Here is a 6,129-nt window from a genome sequence, read left to right as displayed (position 1 = left end):
CACCCCTATAACACTCGATCCAGAAAAATGGATAATGAAGAGGCCGTGCAGGAACAGATGAAGGCCGATCTATCGGCCTTAAAAGATCAAATGGCTTCCATCTCGGAGGTCATGCTAAAACTCCAGAAAACTATAGAGGATAAAGCCACGACAACCGCCTCCAGTACAGCTAGGGAAGCGGAGCCGGTGCTACAGCCCGCCTTAAATCTGGGCCGAGATAGAAACACGGCAGTGTTTGGTCGGAGGTATAGTCTGCAAGCTTACCCCTATGGCTTGCCTCCGGACTTCGCTCCCCGTGCCGCCCTGGAAGATTTAAGCCAAGCCCCTACCTTCGAGGGGCAACTCCCACCTTATGACAACAATCCCGTGCAAGACGATGAGGAAGGAGATACCCATCTCAGCCCCCTGCTCCGCCTCAAAGATCCATCCCCCCATGAACTACCCCAACCAAACATAGTCCGCCACGTCCCATCTTCACCCGCACCCGTAATCGAATATGTTCCCTTCGCAGAGGATAAGGGAAAGATTGATGCGCTTAAGGAGAGGCTGAGAGCGGTAAAGGGCCTCGGAAATTACCCATTCTCGGATCTAGCAAACTTATGTCTCGTGCCCAACATCGTCATCCCTCCTAAGTTCAAAGTACCAGACTTTGATAAGTACAAAGGGACGACATGTCCGAAAGGGCATCTTCGAATGTATTGCCGAAAGATGAGGGCGTATTCTGCGGACGAAAAGTTATTGGTCCATTTCTTTCAAGACAGCTTGGCCGGAGCGGCTGTAGCATGGTATACCAATCTAGAAGCTTCCCAGATCCGATCATGGAAGGACTTGGCAACTGCCTTCATTAGGCAATACCAGTACAATATGGATATGGCTCCCGATCAGAACCAGCTGCAGGGTATGACTAAGCGTGAGCATGAGTCCATCAAAGAATATGCCCAAAGATGGAGAGATCTCGCAGCCCAAGTCATCCCGCCCATGACGGAGAGGGAAATGATCACAATTATGGTAGATACGTTGCCCATGTTCTACTATGAAAAGCTGATAGGCTACATGCCAGCTAACTTTGCAGATCTTGTCTTCGCCGGAGAAAGAATTGAATCTGGACTAAGAAAAGGCAAGTTTGAATATGCCTCCAATGCGGCCCCCAACAACAACAGAAGAGCCCCAGTGGTGGGCGTGAGGAAAAAGGAAGGAGATGCCCACGCGGTCACCACTGCCCCGACGTGGATGAAAGCACCCCAAAATATCCAAAGCTCATGCCAGCCCAATTCCCCGAATTTTTCAATCCGAGCCAGGAGTTCCCTCCCGACTCAAGTAAAAGGATCGCCCGTGGCAGAGAGAACGCCGACCCAACGCACAGCTCCAGCCACGCCCCGGCCAGTCAACAATACAGCCCCCGGCACGAGCTATAATAATGCACAGCGCCCACTCCCGAAAGATAACTTCTCTCCTATTCCCATGGCATACTCCGAGTTATGGCCTTCATTATTGGAGAATCATTTGGTGGTGGCCATACCCGGGAGGGTCTTCCAGCCACCCTACCCCAGGTGGTATGACCCGGGTGCCAAATGTGAGTACCATAGTAGAGCTCCCAGACACAACATTGACTCCTGCCTCCCGTTCAGGTATAAGGTGTAGCACCTGATTAGTGTCGGCTGGCTATCGTTTCAAGAGGAAGGTCCAAATGTTAAAACTAATCTGCTAGCTAGTCATGGAGGGGCTAGCGTGAACGCCGTCGAAGAGGGTGGGCCATCGCGGGCAAAGAGATTAGGAGAGGTGGCTACTTCTAGACGCTTCATCTACCAATCATTGCAAGCGGTGTGCATGGTCTCCCGTGGTGGAGACGAAAGGGACGAATGTTTGTTTCACCTCGGGGAGTCACACGACATGGAAACCTGTCCCGCGGTGGAAGAATTGCTTCAGCGGTACATGGACTGGGGGCAGCTTGAAGTGTCCAAAGGAGGGAAGGAGGAACCACATATTTGCATGCAGTCGGAAGAAAAGAAGGTTCCTCTAACCCCTAAGGCCCTAGTAATATGTTTCACTAGGAAAGAGACCGGCTCCACACCCGTATACCCCCGGACAGCACCCAAGCCGACGCCTTTTGCATATCAAAGCAATAAGGCCGTTCCGTGGAAGTATACCCCTCCCGCGTTCAGCGAAAGAGTTGCAACCGAAGATGACTCCCTGTCAGCTAAGGTGACCAACATCACCGGCCTCAGTGGCGTGACCCGCAGTGGCCGGGTGTTCACTTCCCCCCGCTCGGCGGAGTTGCCCTCCAAGGGGAAAACGCCCATGGTCCAAGAGCCCACAGATGTAGCTACCCCCTCGAAAGAAGTAGATCCTCCGGTAGTAAGAGGGGCTGAAAAGAAAGAAGGTCTTCAAGGAAAAATAGTGACTTTGGAAGAGGCCCATGAGTTCCTCCGCCTCATCCAACAAAGCGAGTTTAAGGTAGTCGAGCAACTGAATAAAACTCCAGCAAGGATCTCTTTGCTTGAACTGCTCATAAACTCCGAGCCTCATCGTGCGCTGTTGATAAAGGTCCTTAACGATGCCCATGTAGCACATGATATCTCAGTGGAGGGTTTCGAAGGCATCGTTAATCATATAACCACCAACAATTATATCGCGTTTGCGGAAGAAGAGATTCCCGTTGAGGGGAGAGGACACAACAAGGCTCTACATGTGTCGGTGAGATGTATGGACCATGTTGTCACAAAGGTACTTATCGACAATGGATCAAGTTTGAATGTGATGCCGAAGACCACTTTGGAAAAGCTTCCTTTTAGTGCGTCACGTTTAAAACCAAGCTTGATGGTGGTGCGAGCCTTTGATGGTACTCGGCGGGAAGTGATGGGGGAAATCGACATTCCCATTCAGATAGGCCCCCACACTTGCAATGTGGTGTTTCAAGTAATGGACATAAATCCCGCCTATAGCTGTCTCTTGGGGAGACCTTGGATTCATGCGCTGGGAGTGGTCCCTTCAACGCTTCACCAGAAATTGAAGTTCGCAGTGGGTGGACTTTTGGTGATAGTATCGGGTGAAGAGGATATGTTGGTGAGCTGCCCCTCCTCCGCCCCATACGTAGAAGCGGCGGAAGAATCATTGGAAACGGCTTTCCAATCCTTCGAGGTAGTGAGCTGCGCCTCTGTGGAACCAAGTCTGTTGCTACCTTCTCTCTCCAACGCGGCCATAATGGTGGCACGTGTTATGCTCAGGAACGGATTTGAGCCCGGAATGGGTCTAAGCAAGGACGGCCTTGGAAATGCTGACGTAGTCGATGTTAAGGGAAATCCGTACAAGTATGGATTAGGGTACGAACCCGGGATGCTGGGGAGGAGGAATGTGCTGTCAAGATTTCGGGCAGATAGAGTATGGCCCGGCCGTCTTAGCCAATCTTTCACCAGTGCCGGAATGGTGTCCGAGGAAGAAGTGGCCGCAGTAGGAGAGGAGTTCCCTCAAGACCCACCGAATTTCGTGCAACCATGCCACCCCGATTCCCAAGTGGGGAACTGGCGCGTGATAAGCCAGTCAGAAGTCTATACCGCTGATTCAATGTAATTAGAGCCTATAGATTTCCTTTCTCTTTTGTTTTGTGAAACCTACCTTATTAAATAAACTAAGAGATCTTGTTTCATCTGTTCTTGCAGTTCCACCTTTTGTCATATCATTTTGCAAGTTTTTGTTTATTTTGTCTTGTTTGGTATAGATATGAGGGTCGATTCTTTGAGAATCCTAACAACGAGGGTTTGACGATCGATTTCGACCGAGATGTAAGCCAAATGATGAACGAAGAAGAGGAAGAGGACGTCCTTTCACCAGAGTTGGAGAGGTTGATCGCTCAGGAAGAACGTGAAATGAAGCCTCACCAAGAAGGAACTGAACTGGTGAACTTAGGGACCGGAGAGGAAAAGAAAGAGGTAAAAGTGGGAACCAGTATGACCGCACCTATCCGCCAAGGCTTAATAGCCCTTCTTGGAGAATATCAAGACGTCTTTGCGTGGTCATACCAAGACATGCCCGGTCTGGATTCCGACATTGTGCAGCATAAGTTACCGTTGAATCCTGGGTCTTCCCCGGTTAAACAAAAGCTAAGAAGGATGAGACCCAATATGTCTTTGAAGATCAAAGAAGAAGTAAGAAAGCAATTCGATGCGGGTTTCTTAGCTGTGGCGCGGTACCCGGAGTGGGTGGCCAACATTGTCCCGGTCCCGAAAAAGGACGACAAGGTTCGAATGTGTGTAGACTATCGGGACTTAAACCGAGCCAGTCCTAAAGACAATTTTCCTCTGCCACACATTGATGTATTGGTAGATAATACAACTAAGTTCGCCATTTTCTCATTTATGGATGGTTTCTCGGGGTATAATCAAATAAAAATGGCACCCGAAGATGTAGAGAAGACCACTTTCGTCACCCTATGGGGGACGTTCTGCTATAAAGTGATGGCCTTCGGGCTCAAAAATGCTGGGGCAACCTATCAGCGGGCCATGGTGGCATTGTTCCATGACATGATGCATAAGGAAATAGAGGTCTACGTAAGATGACATGATTGCCAAGTCTCGGACTGAGGACAACACCTTGTCAATCTGCGTAAGCTGTTTGGAAGGTTGCGGAAATACCAACTAAAACTAAACCCAACCAAATGCACCTTTGGGGTAAAGTCGGGGAAGTTGCTAGGATTTATCGTAAGTCAGAAAGGGATAGAGATAGATCCCGAGAAAGTGAAGGCCATCCTTGAAATGCCAGAACCACGCACGGAGAAGCAGGTTCGGGGTTCTTGGGCAGGTTGAATTATATCGCGAGATTTATCTCGCAACTCACCCCTACCTGTGAGCCCATTTTCAAGCTATTACGTAAGAACCAGGCGGTCCTGTGGAACAGTGACTGCCAAGAGGCCTTCGAGAAGATCAAACAGAGTCTCGCAAACCCCCGGTGCTCATGCCACCTGTAACAGGAAGACCTCTTTTCCTGTACATGACCGTGTTGGACGAGTCTATGGGGTGCGTGTTGGGTCAGCACGATGATTCTGGGAAAAAGGAGCAAGCCATCTACTATCTAAGCAAGAAGTTTACCGCATGTGAGATGAATTACTCAATGCTGGAAAGGACGTGTTGTGCTCTGGTATGGGCATCACATCGGCTTAGGCAGTACATGCTCAGCCATACCACGTGGCTTATTTCCAAAATGGATCCCGTGAAATACATCTTTGAGAAACCGGCCCTCACAGGACGAATCGCTAGGTGGCAGGTACTATTATCTGAATTCGATATCGTTTACGTCACCCAAAAGGCGGTAAAGGGAAGTGCCTTGGCGATTATTTGGCCCAGCAACCCCTCCAGGATTATCGGCCGATGCACCCGAGTTCCCAGATGAAGATATCATGGCCCTGTTCGAAGAGAAGCGGACGCACGAGGACATAGACAAATGGATTGTTTGCTTCGATGGGGCATCTAACGCTTTGGGCCACGGAGTAGGGCAGTCCTTGTATCCCCGGATGATCAGTGTATTCCTTTCACGGCTAGGCTAGGTTTTGATTGTACCAACAATATGGCCGAGTACGAAGCATGCGCCCTCGGGGTTCAGGCGGCCATTGATTTTGATGTAAAACTACTCAAGGTGTATGGAGACTCAGCTTTGGTGATACGCCAGTTGAAAGGAGAATGGGAAACTAGGGATCCGAAGTTGATACCCTATCAAACTCACATCTTGAGGTTAGCCAAGTACTTTGACGACATTTCTTTCCACCACATACCTCGGGAAGAGAATCAAATGGCTGATGCATTAGCCACCCTGGCATCCATGTTTCAACTTGCCCCACACGGGGATCTGCCGTACATCGAATTCAAATCTCAGGGCAGGCCGGCATATTGTTATGCAATAGAGGAAGAGCGGGATGGGAAACCGTGGTATTTCGACATCAAACAATATGTCGAGAACAAAGAATACCCACCAGGGATTTTGACAATGACAAAAGGACGTTGAGGAGATTGGCTACTGGTTTCTTTGTAAGTGGTACCATCCTGTACAAACGGAACCACGACATGACCCTCCTACGATGCGTAGATGCCAAAGAGGCGAACTTCATGATTGAGGAGATCCACGAGGGTTCCTTTGGGACAC

Source organism: Glycine max, chromosome 8 (genome assembly GCF_000004515.6).
Source record: "Glycine max cultivar Williams 82 chromosome 8, Glycine_max_v4.0, whole genome shotgun sequence".
NCBI classification, from domain to species: domain Eukaryota; kingdom Viridiplantae; phylum Streptophyta; class Magnoliopsida; order Fabales; family Fabaceae; genus Glycine; species Glycine max.
This window is presented reverse-complemented; position numbering follows the sequence as displayed.